We start from the raw sequence: 21001 nt of genomic DNA, 5'->3' as shown, positions 1-21001 counted from the left end.
AAAGCAGACGTGGTGATGTTCGCTTGCTTACATAACATGTTTCAAAATAATGACCAAATCAATTTATTGAAAAAAGAATCAACAGCTAATATGAATCGGGGGAAATGTGAGAATGTGGTTTGTCACAACATAATTACTGAATAACTATTGAGAATAAGGTCTCATATTTCTGCAGCCAGTTGATACAAGTTAACATCAGTACAGTTAATGGACTTTATTTTATGAAAGATTTATTTTAGTTACTAGTGAGTCACACATACTACAATAAGATGTGAATAGCATACTATTTCTTATTAAAGATGTTAGAAACAACGGGTATCTGAATATAGTTTTATTTCTCTTCACTGTAATACTGCATACAGTTGTGTTAGCTTGGCTTGTCATTACTTAACTCAGGTGAGGGTATGGCCTGGGTGAGTAGGACAATGACGGTATCAACATTTTTTTTTTGCTCATTTGATTGATTGCTTTACTGATCAACTAAGCGATTGATTGATTGATTGATTAAACCCCTAGATTGAACAGTTTGCAACCTAAGAATAGTCAAAACATCCAATCTAAGATTGTGATAAATACCGTATATTGCGTGACAGTAGAGCTGTTGTATTTTCTGTTGTTTGTTTTCACTTATTTATTAATGTTAATATTTCTCTTTGCACATTTTTACAAAGATACAACAAGGAACTAATGAAGGCAGGCAAGGTTAAGAAACGCCTGTCTTCGGTACGACAGCGTGTGATAAATAATGCATTTAAATGAGCTGGAATGCATGGAAAGGGACTGAACTCACTGATTGTGCCATTTGCTACTGTGAACCCAACAAATGAGTGCATTTTTACACCCCATGGAAATTCCATTTTACAAATGTCACGGTAACTTCAATGCTCATTACTCCAGAGTTTTGATCAATCATTCTTCTTTGTGAGCGCCACTGATTCATGTGTACGTCTCTGAATAGGTTCTGGCCAGATTCAAAAGCAAAACAGCCAAGCACCTAGGATTGAGAGAGAGAAAAAAGTAATCAGAAGGTGCACTTTAAAAGATTATGGTTGTTCAGGTACATTTTGTAGTACTAGTGTCCTTTCAGAAGGAAAAGTGTAATTTCACATTTCAGATAATTGCTAAGGGACAAAAAAATACATAAACAAACAAATAACACACTGTTCAGAATTAAATGGAAAAGCTTTTACATGTACACAAAAAGCAAAACTAGAAAAGAGTGTGGTTTGTCAGAAAATGGCTTTTATTTTCTGCTGCATTTGGCACATTATAAGTTCTCAGATCCTTAAGAGGCGCACATCCAATAATAAAAATTTTTTTTTAAAACTTGACGTATCCAATAATTATGGACGGCTGTCAATTTGTGGGCTTTGTTTTTGATCAGGAGAATTTATTTCCACGCTTTTGAGAGGAGCCATTTCAGCTGGGCCAAGGGGATCTTTTAAAAGGGAAGGAATGAACTGACCCCCTCCTCCTCCTCTCCTTCCATTCCCTCCTCTCCTCCTCCGATTCCTTATTAAGAGAAGATTAGAAGCGGGTTTCTCAGACGCTGCTGGAATGGCGAGCGTCTCATCACCGCAGACGGACTCTGTTCTTATGAAACTCCGGCTCTCCCAGGGCTCTCCTAGCGGAAGGCGCCACGCCTGAAGGCCTCATTTTTTATTCCAAATAAGGTGGCGCTGCCACGCCAAACTGCGGGGCGAACGAAGACGCCGCCTTTTCAGCGAAAGGAAATCAAAGCGATGAGGAAAGGAGCTCCGTCCAATCACTGCGCCCGAAATAAAGGACGGAATGAGCTCAGCTGTGCCGGGGTCATCCTGGCGCCCCCCCACTGCAAATCGGGTTTGGAATTCTGAGGGGTTTGCCAAAGACTGCGTTTCCCTGGCAGCGCAGGTACAGGTACGAGGCCTTTCTGCTTTGTGCCTGCCAGATCTGTGCTGGAATCAGCTGGAACTGGAACAAGTCCCCATTCACGGATTGAGAAGATAATGACACCCAGTACACTGTAATGGAGAAGATGATGGTGACCATGATGATGATGATGATGATGATGGTGATGATGATGATGACAATGATAATGATGATGACGACTTGGATTATATGACCAAAGCTTGCAGTATGCAGGCTTGTGCATGCACAGGCTAATACATTTCTCATGCTGAAAGCTTCATGTCAATAGTATGTACTTGATTTTCTGATCATAATATAAGAAGGCATTATTGTGCAAGCTCCATGGTAACGACAGCAGACACGACTGCTAATTAATCTTCCCGGCGTTGACCTTCAAATCTGCACATTTCTTCAACTGGCTGAATTAATATACAGTAAAATCTCTGGTGCTAAACCTATTGGACACATAAGCACTCTGTTAGAGAGGAATTAAAAATGGACTTATTACTGTATATGTGCAGAAACCTCATTTCTTCTTATGCATGAAGTCTTAAGGATATCCTGCATTGTGGGTAGGGGAACACATTAGTGTGGCTCATGAAAAAAAATCTGAAAATAAGCATAAATTTCATAAAAGTTACAAAACAATAGTAGCTCGTGAGTTTAGAGCACCGACATCCCTGTCGGGCGGATTACTCATTAATCTGCTCATCAGACACCATTTGCTGCCTGTGGATATGACCACTTTTGATGTGGACTAATGACTCGCATCTAGAGAACATTTATATCTTCAAAAGGCTGACTTAGCTATTTTGTATGCATATATAAGAAAGCCATTATGAGGCTGGGAAATAAGAGGAAAACAGCCAGAGACATAGGCCAAACCTTAGGCTTACCTAAAAACTAACTTTTTTGGAACATCATTAAGAAGAGAGAGAGAGCACTGGTGAGCTCAGTAATCACAAAGGGCCTGGTCGACCAAAAAAGACCTCTGCAGGTAATGGCCAAAGAATTCTCACCATACTGAAGAAAAAGCCCCAAACACCTGTCCGACAGATCAGAAACACTAGCCAATGGTTGCTTATATTGTGTGACTCAGTGGTGAACCGTGTTTAATGAAGCCTGCCTCCTGTGGTGCTACAGCCAATCACGTACTGGGGCACATGACTCCCAGCCTCAGTTTCCAGGAAAACACCGGCATTCGATTGGTCTGTTAGAGGCATCGCTCTTTCGCTGGAGGCTCTACTGTACCAGAGAGCACAATTCTGATAGCTTCCTTAATGAGTACACTGAGCAAAGGGACTAGATTAATTATCTTATTTTTTTTTATTATTACAATTTTTTTTATAGGCAATAATTAGCTCTGGTGCAATGGTGAATGAAGCAAATAAAAAAATAAAATAAATAAAAACACTATATATGGATATACTGCCCCTTCAAGGTCAACGCTACAAAGAGGGTCAGCTGATATACCGCTCAGCGAGGATGACCACAGGAACCAACAGAGACGGGGATCGAGCCCTTCTGCAAGCAGCCCCTCATCTCTGCCAAGTGCCACATAAATCACCATTTGCTTATTTCACAAATGTCTGCCTTCAGACGTGCTGCCCACAGTGCTTAGAACAAGCGGACAGATGATAAATGTGAACATGTATGTATATATATATATATATTCTAGTACAAAGTAGGTACTATTTTACACAAAGCAAAGAAGAGACAAGCTTGAATGGACCTCCCAACATGTACCCATTTCCATTCATGCACACCTGTGCCTCACACGGTGCTATCCCAGCACCCCCCAGCTCAGCCTTGTCTTCATTCGCTGAGCCGTTCAGCAGAGTCACGGCGCTTAATCACATCTATTTGATTTCCAATAATGAAGTAACTGGGCAGATCCAGCCGATTAAGATTTCATAAATGCCATCCCATTATTATAACTCATTTTATTTCAGAGCGGCACAGCCAGGCTCGCCACGTCCGTGAGCTCACCCAAAGCGATATCAATTATGGGATGTGATTATCAGTTAACACGGTCACTGACTGGAGACAAGAGAAAGTCACCCATCCCTACCTTTTTATGTTTGCTGTCTGGAAAAAAAAAAGCTGTACTATTTCCTGCAGTGGCCTTTAACAGCACATGTGGATGCTGTAAGGTCAGTCTTGTGTGAAATTACAACTTAGACCACTCACAAACAAATAAAAAAATAAAACAGAAAAATAAAAATAAATAAAACTAGCTAAAATGATGGGTAGATTGCGAGGCAAGACAGTGGCTATTAAAAGATGACACCATTCGTCTGACTTATACTGAGAGGAGAGTTTACAATATTTTTCTCAAAATGACAAGGCAAGCAGCTCAACAAATAGCAAGTAGAATTCATGAAGAAACTACCAACACCTTTAATTTGTGCCTGTCTCGGGCTTATTAGAAGAAGAAAAAAAGCAGAGAAGAGAAACATCTCTCTAACATCTGATCCCTACTGATTAGCTGAAAGACAGCGTGCTCTTGGCCAGTCTGGGTGATGATGATGATGATGATGATGGGCCATCGCTCTCTCCCTCCCTCACACTTTGATGAAGAGCAAGGTCTCAGAGTAAACGGGTCACTGTTGTCATGGCACTCTGAATGTTCTTTATCACAGCTCCACACAGAATTTCATATATTATTAAAATTTCCATGATGCTGTCAAAGCCACGACTTACATGGTTAAAAAAAAAAAGGTTTTCTAGAGGTTTTTTTTCTTCATTAAATTCACTCACCGAAAACAGGATATTTATTTTTTAATTTCACAGAAGACACACAACTGTCCTTGAGGCGATCTCCCCAAACGCATCTTTAATTAAGTAAATTACACTGAAAAAAAACTTTCCTGTCAAAAGAGGATAAAAACACATTACTGACGTTACCAACCGCCAGTCCTGTTATGAACTCTCTATGTCCTAATAATTCACAAACGACTCAATCAGCTGGCTTTGAGTGAGCAATGAATCTATTCCGTGTCAATACATCCTTTTTAATTGATAAAAGAATGTGGCAAGCAACCTTGAGTAACAGCGAGAGACCATTAGTTTCAAGCCAGTTAATGAATCAGGATGGAGGTTTACTGTTAAAAAATAAAAAACAAAAAACAAAACAAAAAAACACAGGATTATTTATTTATTTCGTTATTTATTGGGAATTTGGACCTGCTGGACTGAAGGAATTGTTATGTGCAATAAGATGTCATGTGACCAGTTGAGTTGAGCGCACTCACACATGAAAACCACACTGAACAGTTCTTTTTGTTTCACCACACCACATAACCAAGACAACGACAGAAGTTTAAGATCAAAAGCGGGAACACTACCGCTGTCCGTCATGAACTCCTGTACATAACGAGTTCTTGTCCTGTAATATTAAATATGCTTTTGAGATTGGCAGATATTTAGCAGTGCACTGCCCTGCAGATCAGTAAATGGCATCGATACGGCTTCACGCTTCCCCCAGATGGGGTGCGCCCCGTCATACCCCCCCACGCCCCCGGGGGCAGTGTACTTAACCTGAGCTGCTTGAGTAAATACACGGCTGAATAGATGACTAATAGGCGCAAATGTAATCTGCTGCACGTCAGTCACCTCTGGCATTGACCGGAGAGCATCTCAATTAAAGAAAAAAGAAGAAAAAAAAGAAAGACCCCAGGTGTGATTCTCCAGGTGAGCCGTACACCGCTGCACGTAAAACCGTTAGCGCTGACGCTAAGGTGAACGGTAAACATCGTGTGCGCGTCTGCTTGACTGCTGTCTGACTGCCGAACCATTTGCCAATAAATTTGTGGCGTACGCTTTCAATTATTATTAAACATCGTGTATTTCTTAACTAAATGTCAATTAAATGCGCCGTGCTAAATGTTAATGGCATCAATTGTTTCAGCATCCCCCCGGTGCCGTGAAGCCTGCGCATGTCAGTAAATGGTGTATTTATGGCTTCTGATTGTCATAAGAATAATTGTATCTACTGATCCAAACTAAAATAGATTAATGAGATATGGTTTTCTCCTGTTATAAATCAGCAATGATATTTCAGTTAAAGGCACTGAATAAAATATGCTCAAAGAGTTTCTGGATTTTCCCTTAATGTCATTTCTTTAAACACAACTGAGGACTTATATTAATGAAATTGTAATGCAACAATTATGTGATGTCTAGCAGTTTTATTTAGTCAAACAATGAAATAAATAAATGTCCTTCAATTGAAGGAAATGCATTATATATTCTGTATATATTCTGTTCGTCTAACTCTGCTTGTTAAACACATCACAAATGATCTAATAAGAAATTAAGACTAAAGAAGCTCTTTATATTATTGTTTTATGAGGCCTACAGTCACGGTGACCTTCAGGAACTGCTGAGTGTTTGAAAATCAAGCTGCCACTACTCTGTGTTTTTATTACCCCATCAATAACTGCAGAAGGAGCGTGGAGAGCTTTTCCAGCGCACGCTCGTGCACTGTGCACACACACACACACACACACGCACACACACACACAAACACACACATGCGCATGCATGCACGCACACACACACACACACACACACATGCACACGCACAAACACATGCACACACACACACACACACATGCACACACACACACACACACACACACACACACACACACACACACACACACAGTATAGTCAGGATAGAGCTAATTTGATCCTTTTTGGGGACATATTGTGAATATTTTTTTTCAATCATGAGTCAAAACTATGTTCTTAGTGAAAATTGTTATGCAGAAAAAGTTAAACCCTCTTTGGTACAGAGTCCAGTTATAGCTGTCTGAAAGAGAAAAGAAGGCAGAATGGGAAGGTCAGGTCACTGTGCTGTGTATCCATATATATGCATATACAGCACAGAACAGGGTTTTGACAGTTGAAAGAGAGGGTACCAAAATGTTTCAGGTTCAGTACATGACAACTAATGCCTTATGCTCTGTGGTCTACGGAGCACCACAGGTAACAGGTAAGCCAGTCGCAAGCTGATGGGAGCCTGACCTGAATTTTAGAGAGGAGCCAATTCCATCCTTCCATTCCAGCTTATGAAATCCCTTCTTCAGACATCCTTCTCAGAAGCTCTCCATTGGGAAAGAGGGGGCGGTGATTGTGAGGGTTTTAGACCACGCTTCTCAGGATGAGGACATATGAAATAAGGAGGCCTAAGATGAATTAAACAGCACTTTAACTGAAGGCTGGTTTTGCATGAGGTCAGGTTCAGGGCAGGGATACTCGAATCCCTGTCTGGTCTCAAATCAACACTGCTGGTCTGCTATTCAACCGCATGGCTGAATGATTGATTTATTAATGTCCCTGATTGGTCAGAGGCTTCCCTCACCTGCCGTCACAGGTCTAATCAGTCCCTGATTGGAGGAGGAGAATGTCTGTAAAAACTATGGACACCAAGGATTTCGGTACCCCTGGCCTGGGGTTTTAGGGTTTGTGGTTAATACCTCAGGATGTTCTAGAATGAACACGGTTCGCGCCACCCCAGCCTTGACATGGCTGGACGAAGCCAATCACGTCCCACTGCTGGAGACTTAATTACCCTTATGGTGAAACCCATGCATGAGAAATTAAGGAGGGACAAAAATGTGTGAACCTCTCCCCTCAACTGTATGTTTTTAGAAATAATTAATAGATTTTTATTTACATACATCTAATACGTTACCAAACAGAGCTTAACAAAAAAAAAGCTATGCAGAGAATTGTGGATATTGGCCTGGCTGAATTCCCCCACGTTTGGAACACTAAAATGAGCAAAGACATGGTGAAATTGGAACTGGTAAAATTTCAAATTTTTTGTGAAATGTTTTTTTTTTATTTTTATGCACACTTTTAGTGTAAGACTTGCCTTCCTTTCTTTCACTATAAATGCTGCAAGCTGTTTGGAGGTTAGACTCTTCTCTTAATATGACAGCAATTCAGAGTGCTTGGGGATATGTTAATATGCAATTCCTCTGTGGCGTATTTGTCAGTTTTGCAGTGTAAATGCAATATCTATCCTCAAAATATAGCACAGAAAGTAGCTGGCATTGTGCATTGATAAAAAGCAATTATATGCACATTATGCAGCAATGGGCTAAATTAAATTAAACAGCAATATACCTGAGGGTTGTAATACTTTAAATAATTGTAAATCCTTTAAATCCTTATATAGCCTATCACTTACTTTTGGTCAAACAGTAATATGGTGCTCATGAATAAGTAATCAGACGAAATGTAATCACAACAAACAATCCAACTATTTAAGAAACCAACATATTGGGTTTAAGCTTTCGTTCTACTCTCTCTCTCTCTCTCTCTCTCTCTTTCTCTCGCACACACACACACATGCAGACACACACACCTTTCTGAAGAAAAGTTTGCTCCATGTTTAATCCATAAAACTGCTCTCTTGAAGGCGAGACACGGTGTGTCTGTCTGTAGGATTGCTGGATTGTTCTGCTGAATTGAAAGTAACCATGGGAAAGGCTGTTTCACTTTGAGGCTTTACAATGCTACCCTCCAGGTGTGCTTTTAAAGGAGCTTAAATGGCTCCTGTTCCGCAGAGAGACATCCTGGAAAAAGACCCGGACAATTGCTGACAGCAAAGTTCCCACAATGCCTTGTGAATGTGTTGCACAAGCCACTGCCATTTCCAACGCAGCTTGCCCCATCCCAGACCCACCTTATGTAAGCACAGAGAACATGGAATGTTCAGTTCGATACAACAGTTCACACGTTAATCATTTACAGAAGGCCTATCTGATGCATGACATAAATGCCCAACCAGACGCCACTTTTCCTGCTTGTGAGCAAACAGAGGTCAATATGAAACTAAATTAGCTGGGTAAAGGTTTGAGCCCGGTGCGCTTGGCGTGATTCACGGTGTGTCAGGCGAATCGCAGAGGCCTGTAAGCCAAGTCCAACAGGAGACAGGAGACATAACCGAGAGCGTGAATGAAATGCATCCGTCTGCACACACGCTGTCTCCCGTTTCGGTTAATCAGGGTACGCCACCATTCATTAGTGAACTAATCCACTACTCCCTGCACTGTCTGTCACGCGGCCGACAGCGATTAGACGTCTCACCTGTCACAGGTGCTGCAGTGAGCATGCCTTCAGCTCACGGGCGGCTAAGTTTGGGCATTTCAGGGCATGTGTGTAGAACTTTTCTAGGGCTCTTGTCCTGATGTAGTCATTGGGGCTTGCTAGTGGCTCAAAGTAAATAAATAAAACACTTGTAATTCTTGAAATGGAAGTTTTTTTTTTCTTTCTATGCTAGCATGCATGTAACAATGGTTTGGCCCAAGATGGGAGGGGGGGAGTGCTCATTGTAATAAGATAAACCCAGGCACTCCTTATATGGTTCTGTGGGTGGAGCCAGCACCAGCCACTCCCTTGGCCATGTCTTGCATGTGGCTGGATATTTAATGAGGCAGTGCCAATGGGAGTGCGCTGCTTGCAGCCTGACCATGTCCTTACTTAAGCTGCTTTGCAAAAACGCACCCTTTCAAACGTAGCTGGTGCAGGTCTTTTTCCAGTTAGAGCTGAGCACCGTCTAAGTCACACAGCCTAAAATAGAGCGATGAGATTTCATAAGCTGTGACACGGAAATGGATAAATACGGCGCTGGAAATGTGTTAAGACTCAGCAAAAATATGTTTTAACTCAGATTACTTTCTATGCCACGCTTCAGAGGAACTCCCTAGCCGATGTTCGGGGCAACGGCAGAGCAGCTTGTAAAATTGTGTTTGTGTTTCGGGGGGGGGGGGAGCGCCTACACCACCTGTGTCCCTCCCTCTGGCCCCCTGAGGGAGCCGCTGCTCACACGCATCACCTGAGAGCGGCCCCTCCAGGTTCCTCTCGCCCGCCAGGTATATCTGACGTGCTGCGTCGGGGGAAAGCTTGTCGCGTGTTGGACTTCCAAGTTAGTTCAGAACCCCTACGAATTTCCAGAAGAAAAGTGCGACATTCTTCTACTGTATATATTGTATCTCTTCATCAGCGAGGCATGAACAATCTGCTGGAAAGCACGCTTGATTTGAATAGCAAGTGAGCTCAGAACACGCATGTGCATGTTCTATAATTCTAGAACACGAAATGCCTTTGTGCGTGCCAGAGGTCGATTCTGTGCCTGAAAAGAATTTAAGCATCAAAGTTGCCGCGGGCCCCACGTTGTCACGGTAACCGTTTGTTTGTTCTGAGTTTTTGCCCCTCAGGTTGCAGGTGCCAGCCTTCCCCTGCATTAGCAGCCCGTTCAAACAGCGAAGGGCCATGAGCACAGGAAGTTGTGTCAGTGGCCCCCACTGTGCAGTGATTGGACGATTGCTTCTGCCGCATGTCTGAGCATTTTAAAAATTTTTATTTTTTTAACTAACTTCCTGGAATAGCGCGGTCGGGCAGGACTGTAGAGGCCCACACGCCACACTCAGAAGACCTCTCGCTTGTGGAAGTCTGCCGGGGTCATCCCCTGCTACAACGCTAATGATTTATCTTCAGAGAGGAATTCAAATGAGTTTCTCCTGACATGAGCAAGTACCAGGCCTCTTTTCAGAAATTGCAGACAGCCAAGTTAATAAAAGCTTCAGTCATGCAGAAAGATGCTTCCAGATTTTCATAATATAGAGAAAACACAATTTACATGATACATTGCCCAGAGATAATATCTCCCTGCCTTGGCGGTGCGTTCGTCCCCGTTTTGTCTCTCAGATGTCTAACAGAACAAAGACAGAATGCTGCAAAAATCAAGCATTATATATGGATTATTTTCTCCTAATTTCTCCTAAAAGAATTTCCCAATAATTCATTTTTAATATAAAAAAAAACATGTGGCTAAAAATGGAACCTATTCCATAATGCTGCTGACAGAGTACACAAACACTGCATTGCTGTATGCCCACCAAATTATCGATGTTATACAGCAAATGCAGCAAATATTCAATTTGGAAGATGAATTAAACGTTCTTTGGGAAGCACACTGCATTAATTCTGACGGTTTTTTTGTCTTACTCTCTACACTGTAATTACGAGATGCTTTTCACATAGCTGTGAGAAGTCGTCTTGTAATTTAGAGAAAATATTTCGTAACATCGAGACAAAGATCTCGTAAATATCATAAATATGGCCTTGGGAAATAAAGCATGTGTGAAATGGTCAGCTATTGAGCAGTAGGTCTAATGGGTAGCCAAGCAAAGCTATTTGATTTAATTTGATTCTATTTCCATCTTCTTTTCAGACATTGGGAGATATTAGTGTCTCTGAGCATTGAAGACATTGTAGGCCTACAGAGTGAACAAATTCACGTGCTTGCTCGACTGGCCCCATCAGTGAATGAATCACATTATTTGTGACTTGAATGTTTTTGCCAAATTAAATGACTTGAATCAGCGAAGTGATTCGTAAATTCCACCACTACTGCGGGCAGTAATCTGTACCTCCTTCCTGTAATTATGGGAGATTTGTTTCTCTAAAAATGACAAGATCCTTTCTTCATAATAACGAGATCCTTTTCTCCTGTAGCAGCTCAGTCAAATTAAAAAAATTAAAAAAAAAAGTTCTGTGTGTCAGCCGAAAATAATTTATACACACATGCTGAATGCATAAATGTACTGATGGAGATGTCTGAGTCTTAAAAGCAGGGGATGTAATGTAATGGGATGGGATGCGGACTTGTTTTTCTCAGTAACGAAGGTCATTGTGACATGACATGTCAGCTGGAGTTTGGCAACCATCAGTTTGTCTGGGAGAGCAGCTTCTTTTTTCCTGTTTTCATGTTACTGAGAGACTATACATAGTGATGAGTTGCTTGCGCTATTTTAGAAAGGACACGAGAAATGCCAAGTGTTTATTCTTCACGTGTATGAAGAAAGAACCTTCAATTTCAGCACTCTGAACCTGCGTTTTTTCCACAATGCTCAAAGTTCCCGGATCTTTTCTAATGGGACATAACAAGTGAGCAAAAAAGAATGTTCAGAGAGAATGCAACATGCTTCTCCACATTCATACCCTCAGTTTTTTATGTTTCTTATTCAACAGCTTTAGAAGCAGAAGGCTTTACACATGAAAGGTTCACTCTTCCTAAGTGCCTGTGTGAAGCACTCCGGCTTCTCCACTGCGCTCACGGAATAGTATGTAGGTTTGGCTGAGTAACACCTTATAAAACAAACTGCATTTCTTCATGGAAATGTAAATATGGAAATTAACAAGCTCCCTCTAAGCTTGCCATTTCCCAAAAGACTGCAGCATCTACCACTGCCTCGAGCCTATACTTAGAGAAAGGCACAGAAAGGTCTCTGCCTCAAATCATTAACAACTGCATGTCTGTAACATGTAAAAAAAATAATTAAAAAAAGCTAAATTCTAAATGTGGACTCGACTAAAGCATTATATAACAACACCGTAATATGTTTTCAATCAAAGCCAGTTTTTTTTTTTTTATAACAATTTGTAAACTTTGACAGACTTCTATCAAACTTTTATTCCCAAGCCTTTTTTTCTTCCAAATTTAACACATTTTAATTTTGCTACTACTTTAAAATAATCATGCCATATACCATAAAACAAACTGGGTTTTCATACTGAACATTACATTAGCATCACTGAATAGAATGTGTCTGATTTATATCCACTTCTGGATGCAGTACTAACCTTAGATTACTCCGTTAGAATCTAAACTGTTGGCCAAAGTTTGTTTTAGTTGCTAATTCAGCTAATGGGATCAAATTATTTATATCAAGGTAGATTTACGTTAGTAAGCAAAGGCAGAACAATGATCCATGGGGTAATTCCCACAGTCACTTGGTCACACCAATAGTTCCTGATTTCATGTCACAGCTCATTTTAGACCCACCCTGACATATCGCCTGAATGTCCCACTTATTTAAATTCTACAGTGAATCTCTATCCTATGAAATGCTCTTTGATTTTCATGTTTTTGTGTTTGTTAAAATGAGGCCATGAAGTGCACACACACACACAAACACACACACACACACACACAAAAGACTGTTACCGCAGGAAAAACTATTTTGTTCCACAACTCCCCTGGGTGTGAAACAGTTGACAGAAGGAAAAGACGGTGATTTGTTTCAGACTCGCTCTTTGGGGCGTTTAGGAAGTGAGAGAAGCCAGCAGACTGAGGAAACCCAGCAGGTGTAGGCCAATAAAACGGAGATCAAAAGCACTTTAGGGGCAAACAACAGCCAAGACAGAGAGCAATGACTTAATTGAGAACGTACACACAGGGCAGCGCAGAGACGGAATGCCTAATACTGAGCCACAGTCACAGGTCATCACGGCCATTTATTATTCAGTTTAATGGGTCGAGATTTAACGCATCGTTTAAGGCCTGATAGTGTTTGCAGACAAGTCATCCAATACACCTCCCTTCTGGGCAGCACCCTCACAAGATCACCTCCTCTCTCTCTCTCCCTCTCTCTCTCTCTCTCTCTCCTTTACCCACATGACCTAACATGGAGCCAAGCTCCGCATAGCTTAGCAGATGACTAGTCTATATTGTTATTCCTAATTTCAGCTTTATGTTCTGCTACATAAATCTTTCAGTGCTTGTTTAGTATGCCTGACAAATGAAGGGATGTTCCATGGGGAGAGTGTGTGTGAATGGCTCCAGTATCATTACATTAATAAAGCCCCATATTAGCACTTTGGGAAAATAATTCAGTGTTTGTGGTATTTAAATAGCGTGCACAGTGCACACACTTGTAGATGCCACCAGGGAGAGTTGGAAACCAAGGGACTGGTCCAGGTTTAAAGCAAGGCGAGCCGACCGTCTTCTTTTTGAGGCTGCTGGACCTTGGAGAAAAGAAGGACAGTGGGTGTCTACTGGTCATTTGTCAAAGTGAAGTCAGAACATGCTTTTGATATCATTCTGTTAGAAAAAAATAATAATTTGTATATATATATATTTATTTCTATTAGAAAATAATCAGTATTTTACTCTGAATTCTTAGACTTCAATTTTTTCAAGGTTGGGTGTTTTTTTTTTTAGTTTTTTGAAGTTAAGTTGAAATTGGAGTCACCTGAATGGTAAAACTTGGCAGTTAATAAATGGTATTCATACATGGACACAGAGAAATATTGAGCAGAATGCCAGACGCAACTCAATGACAAAAAAAATTTCAATTTCATACTGAATACTCTGCAAAGAAAAGTTTTCCAATAAGAAATTCACTGAACATTGATTGGCTGATAATAATGCATGGAGTTAGCCAGAGCCAACCCCCCACCTTCCTAGGAAAAGGTGTGTGTGTGTAAACTTGTAATACTATCTTTGTGGGGACCAAATGTCCCCACAAGGTTAGAAAGATGTGGAAAATTATGCTTTGTGGGGACCTTTTGCTGGTCCCCACAAGGTCAAGAGGCTGCTTTAGGGTTAGGGTTACAATTGGGTTACGGTTGGGCATGTAGTGGTTAGGGTTAGGGTTACAGGTTACGGAATGAATGTAGTCAATTGGAAGTCCCCACAAAGATAGCAGTACAGGACTGTGTGTGTGTGTGTGTCTGTGTGGAGAGTTGGAATTTCTCCAGTTTTTAAAATACCTGTCAGTGGTATATCCATGATCTCCCCAGTTCTGTGAGTGATGCAGGATATGTCCCATCAGTCTTGCACCCTTATATGTCTTAAGTACTTAAGTACCCCATCACTCATCTAAATATTCTCCAAAACATTTTTGTGCATTGGATGCACTTGTAAACATATTTACAGCCACTTCTCTAGTAAAAGTTATATCGGCAATACCGATATATGCGACAATCTTTTATTATTATTGGTCCAAGCAAAAGTATTATTATTATTATTATTATGATTATTATTATTATTATTATTATGATTATTATTATTATTATTATTATTATTATGTCTTTGTCTGCTACAATATCAAAAAGAAAAAAACAATGGATCTTGAGTTGCATGAATTTCAAAGAGCCTTTCAGTTGCCCAAAATTCTTTTTTAACATCAGCACACATATTACAATAGTCTAACTTATGCCTTTATGAGCTGTCTTTTATAAACTTCAAAAAAGTCTATTCCTTTGTCTCAAACTCTTTTATAAAAATGTATTCATGCACTGTGGGGATTGCTTTTTCAGCTTACTGCTTATTAATCCTGGAACAAACTTGCGCTACACATCAAGAATAACCCTTTTACGTTTGATCGTCACACTTTTGCAATATTCAAGTTAAGTCTAAATTGCTTAAAATCAAACATTTGTATTTGTAGTGTTGCTGTAAATCAATAGTTTATGCCAGAAGGGTAAAACCACATAATAATAATAATACATAAAACATTTACTGTCAATGGATTGTCAATGGATATAGAATTTTAAGCCAATCAGATGATAAAGGTCACCTTGAATCTTCTAAAAAAGATAAGAATAAAATTTTGAAAAGACCCAAATGTGTGATCTATTGCTCATCCAGTGCTGTAATGTAATGTCCTTTTAAAAACTCCCGTTTTCAAGTCAGTTCAACCAAATATGTGAATTCCCTTGTTTGTCTAACTCTTGGCGGGTCTGGATTTGCCTGCAGGCATAGGGGATTTGACAGACTCATCCGTTCAGCAGACTAACTCCTGAAATATGGATGTAATGCCCATGGTGTCCAGTATATGGAAAATTATTATGGATTTTCAATAGATTATTCACCCCACTGTACTTTACAATTTAAAAAAGAACTTCTTACCAATAGATATATTTAATAATACATTTAATGTTATTCTCATAACAGGAAATTAATTAGTTATAATTCAACACTTTCAGTGTTTTTTATTCATGACTTGGACCACATTTTTAAGAATACGTGATCAGTAATTTCAGCGTACCGTGTCATTATCGCTATCATTAAAGGACACCGCACTCCCCAGCCCCAGAACTCCCGCCATCGCACTCCCCAGCCCCAGAAATCCCGCCATCAGAGCTGTCATGGTGTTGTTTTTAAAAAGTTGAAAATAGCAGCGCTGCACAATTAATTGAGAGACAAGTTTAGGATGTGCATTTTCTGTCTGGCTGGAGAGCGAGAGATCACAAATAACTGCTCAATTTCAAACAGAGTCCTGACACAGTAATGGGCCGGGGAAATGGTCTAAGTGATGGACTGCTAAGTGTCAGTCCAGCAAGGTGAGCGGCACTGGTTATTACTGACCATCATCCCTGCAGTCTGACTCAAATCTGAAATAAGCTTATGTAAAATGACAAGGGATGGAACATCTCTGCAGCTTAAGAATGCATACTCACAATCAATCAAGATTTTACAGGACATTTATCAAATAAAATTTGTACAATAGCTGAAAAAGTTCATAAAATACATGATTGGTGGTCATTATACTGTGAGGTTTGCCCTTCTCAAAGTATACACTACTTCCAAAAGCGGTAAAGAGACTTCTACAACTTCTACAACTAAGTTTGTGGTTCATAGGCATTTTAACGATGCAAATTAAATTGATTGCCCAAATACTTGCTTTACCTCTAACCCGAGACTCTAACTCCTGCCCTACTCACATACTGTACAATGCACACCCACCCACACACACAACACATGCACACATACACTCACACATCCACACACACCCACACACAAGTGCAGACACGCACGCACACACACAAACAACACATCCATCCACCCACACACACGACACACACACACACACATCCACACATACCCACACACAATCGCACCCACACTCACAGATGCATGCATTGGTGATCTAATGGCAGAGCCTCCTCTTAGCACAATGTGGATTAGCTCCTGCTGGGTGCTCAGTAATTACGTGTGTCACATGGCTTGCTTGCTCACCAGTGGAACCCGCTGCTCAGAACCCGCTGCTCGGAACCCCACGGAGGGGATCAGCAGACGAATGCTGATGTTCTGACACTCATCGGCTGAGCAGAAATGATACGCGCATGCTTAGTAAAAGACCTGCAGCGCTACATCCACATAAAAGGGTTGGGGAAATGCAGTATGCTACTAATAATAATGCATATGGGAAGATACTGGAATTGAAATAAAAAGATGCTTTAAAAAAAAAAAAAGAGATAAGGAGAAAAAAACATTAAATCAGAGAAGCTCGAGATGACAAGATGAAAAAAAATCAAATGATTAATGACAAGTAAAAAGAAAATATGTTTTGTTGTGCTTAGTCATTTACAAATCTTTTTAAATTTATTTCCAAGTTGCTCCGCATTTGTTTATTTATTTATTTATTAAATGAAATGCATCATTGTGAGTGCTTTTTATTTATTTATTATTATACTGTGTTATTTTTCAGATGTCCATTTTTAAACTCTTTTGTTTCCCTTGCTTTGGGCCACTGTGTTGTATGACATTCATAATTCACGGCGTTTCCACGAGATATGCAGCAACAAGCAGGCATCCAGTCTGCCATGCAGACCACAAGCACACTCTTTTATTGATGACATTATAAATATACCCTGACAACCCCCCCACCCCCCCACCCCCCTCCCCCCACCACCACCACCAGGTCTGGATTGTTACAGAGCACCATTGGCTGCTCATGCAGTATAGATGTATAGCTTTCTAATCCACAATAGCAGAAAGCAAAATGAATATCACATTCTGTGGGATATCACAGGTGAATGAGGCTGCACTCATAAGAGTTTCGCTGTTACTGTGAAATTTCCACCAGCCTCCAGTTTGCAGCTTGTCTTAAAACTCTGGGTGTGGTTAATTGATAACACTACTAAGCACTGTCAGTAACTACAGTGCAGTGTCAATTTAAGATTTTGTTGTTGTTAAATTGTGCTTTCAATTTAGATGCGCCATGCAACAGGATACTACAAATAAATAAATAAATGAGAACCCTGGTTTGATTAAAATCTGTGGGCAAAGAGGAAATGGACAGGGAAAAAAACCACGTTTCTGTTTCTTACAATATAATTCTCTACACATTCTAATTGACTCATTTGACACTGCCATTATAAACCGTTTACACACAAATTATTGTTCTTCTTTCCTGGTTTGTTTTTTCATTTGTTTAGCAGAGTGACTCACGCAAATGACATTCTTTACATACAACCCATTTATACTGCTGGATATTTGCAGAAGTAATTCAGGCTAAGCATCTTTGTTCAAGGGTACAATGGCATGACCTCATCGGAGAATAAACACGACGATCTCAGAGTAAGCAGCACGATTCCTCGGCCATTCTGCTGCTTTGCTGCCTCTGTGTAGCCCACTTTGTTTGCTTTTTGGTTTATAAATGGTAGCATTTGCTGGATATGCCGGCACTCAGTGTGTCTAAACAAACGGCCTAAAACACTCTGATCCTGTCAGTCAAACCCACAGGAGCCTTACGGCTGGTCTAAACGATGTCGGATACCACTAAATAAATAAATAACATCTAAATGTGGCTTACAAAATGGTGGAATGTCTGCCAGGTGCAAGCTCTGGATCTCTCATTGCGTTTGGTGTGGTTTTTCTGCAGAAGGGAACACACTGGACAGATGCTAAGTCCATTCTGCTGTTGGGCCAGTGCCACATCCTGCAATAAACAGTTGTTCTTGGATGTCTTCTTTTATTTCTCTTATTTATTCTGTGTGACACGGTGGGCAGTTCGGTGCTTCAGTTTGCCGTAATGACCATCATTAACTCCTCTGAGGAATCCGGGATGGCAGTAATGAGATAAGGAGTGGTTCACCCGACGCTCCAGTTTCAGTTGCGCTTTCTCCTCACCCCATTAACAGGTCTTGTTTGCACTTACTCCTTGGCACTTGGCTTTACCCACAATGCCGTGCATGGTTGGCACAGACCCCTCCAGCATTGGTGTGAAAGAACGTACGGGTTCCAGAGATGTACTACAGCCTGGTCCACCATCGTTTGTCCTTCATTTCAATCAAATATTTTCTCATAAAAAACATAAATTAAAAAAAACTAGTTCAGCAGTGATCTCTTCACTTTATAAACTATGTTTCTAAAGAAAAAAAGTTTTTACACATAATTGTAACTCCGGTATCTATGTTTGCTTCTCTGCAGACTCTAGTCTTACATGGTGCTAATGTACAGGCTGCTTTGGAGGCAGATGGTCATGGGTAATTATTCTAACCAATGTTCTATTATTGTATATTGTTCTTATTTTATCATTCGAGGTCTGGCATGAGACAATTCCTTTGTTAATGTCGAGCATCCGCAGATGGAAATGAAGTTTTAAGCATTAGGACTGTGAACTGAGGACTTCCTCAGGTGAACTGGGAACTTTCCTTATCTAAGTTCATAGATTCAAACCAAAAAATCATGCATGTGAAATATGTAAATATAAAATTAAATCACACGCCATATTCAGTATGCCTTCAAAGAACTGTCATGGTATGGACTAATTCACATTAGGCATAAAATATATATGCAATAAATAAACAAATATAAACATTGTATGACTTTGATTATATAAATTACATTAGTTAGTATATTTACCAGTTAAAATGTTCACATTTTAATCAGAAAAAAAGACATTACACAACTTATATCCAGTATTCACTTGATTTCATAAGTGAATTAATGGTCCATTTGTACTGCAACAAGGTTGAGTGTAAAGTGTGATATGCCAGAGGTAACATTGACATTGACCGTGCATTTGTGCATGTTTGTGTAATAAATTTGACAGTTGACCTGACATTGACTCGTTTGTAATTATTATACAACATACACACACTCCCAGACACACACACACACACACACACAGCCCAATGGTAATCTGGTTCAAACACCCTGCGGTACTTTTCCTTGACCATAGCCTGGGGAGTGTACGAAACAGAGTCTACTACGGTACGTAATAAATAATAAACCAGCGCTTCACAGTCCTTTCATCTGTGCGAGCAGCTCTGAGCATGCTGTTAGCCAGGTGCGCTACGCAGTCACATATTAACGGCTGCTCAGGTGAATGATCGCTCAGGTAAATACCGTTAGCTACTCTGAATGTAAAGGCCTAGAAACCGTTAGTCACTCTGAAAAAGTGAATCTGATAAATTAATGAAAATGAACGTAAAGCCTGAAAAGAAATATCAGAAAACAAATTAATTCAAATTAATATTCATCTCATCTTCAATTAATTTGAGGCAATGTAATGTCAGAAAGGTCAGTGGTTCTTGCTTGGATTCATACTAATTGCTAATGTAAGTACCAACTTGAAAATAAGTTTATATTTGAACAGAAAATACTTATGTTTTTATACAACTTTAACAAAGCCGTGTGCCCTGTTGAATTTATTACAAAAATGAATGTCTCATTTTGATTGAACACAGCTATTATATAATAATATTCCATCAACAAATTTGTGAAGATAGTTTAACGCATAGTTGATTTCACATTTGTTATTCAACAAGCTATTGTGATTTATCTTCAACGTACAATTACTGACCCCAAATGAAGTCATTGAGTTATTTTTCTTTTGATAAAAATGACAAATAATGACAATGTCCTGGTTTCCCCTTTTACTCATCATAATGAAATGCAAAAAAATCATTATTTGCATTTATCATGTTATGTCCATCACAGACACACAAGCACACACACACAGAAACAGGCACACACACACACACACACACACACAGACACAGGTACACACATGCATGTATCCACACACGCACATACACAGACGTGTGTATGTGTGTGTGTGTGCGTGTGTGTGTGTGTGCGCACTTTGGGGAAAACTGATCTAGGTCTAAGCGTGAGGTCTCTCTCTGTTGTTGTAATAATGGCCCTGAAGACAGTCACTGTGTGTAATTTGACTCCGTGACAGTCACTGACATTAATAACATTACCAAATGATTTTTGTCACCATTGATGAGACATCGAATGTTATTGTTATTGTGAAAGGAAGACGGACACGGTAAGTAAGACAGACTCCTGGTACACGGTAAGTAAGACAGACTCCTGGTACACTCACACCTGGGGGACAAAAAGAAGTTTATTTGTGTATTCTGTATACATTCTGGGGTCTCACAATCAAGGACAGGTTTCAAAACTGTCTGTCTTAACAAACGTCTGTCTTATATTAAGGTTTATAGGTTCATGTAAGGCCTGCACTCACAGCTGATTTTTTTTTTGGAACAACTTAACAAGGGGCCAGAT

General features: G+C 40.1%; 1 long non-coding RNA gene across 1 annotated transcript; it reads right to left on the bottom strand.

Moving 5' to 3' along the window:
* Positions 1 to 316: 316 nt before the first annotated feature.
* On the bottom strand, positions 317 to 8471 carry LOC118226774. The gene is made up of 3 exons (XR_004765099.1): positions 8270 to 8471; positions 6922 to 7082; positions 317 to 994 (listed from the first exon to the last, which is right to left on the bottom strand). It is a non-coding gene; the product is annotated as an uncharacterized LOC118226774 (long non-coding RNA).
* Between the last annotated feature and the right edge of the window lie 12530 nt (positions 8472 to 21001).

This window comes from Anguilla anguilla, chromosome 5 (assembly GCF_013347855.1).
Source record: "Anguilla anguilla isolate fAngAng1 chromosome 5, fAngAng1.pri, whole genome shotgun sequence".
Lineage (NCBI taxonomy): Eukaryota > Metazoa > Chordata > Actinopteri > Anguilliformes > Anguillidae > Anguilla > Anguilla anguilla.
The sequence above is the reverse complement of the archived record's forward strand: the minus strand, read 5'-3'. Positions and strand labels throughout refer to the sequence as shown.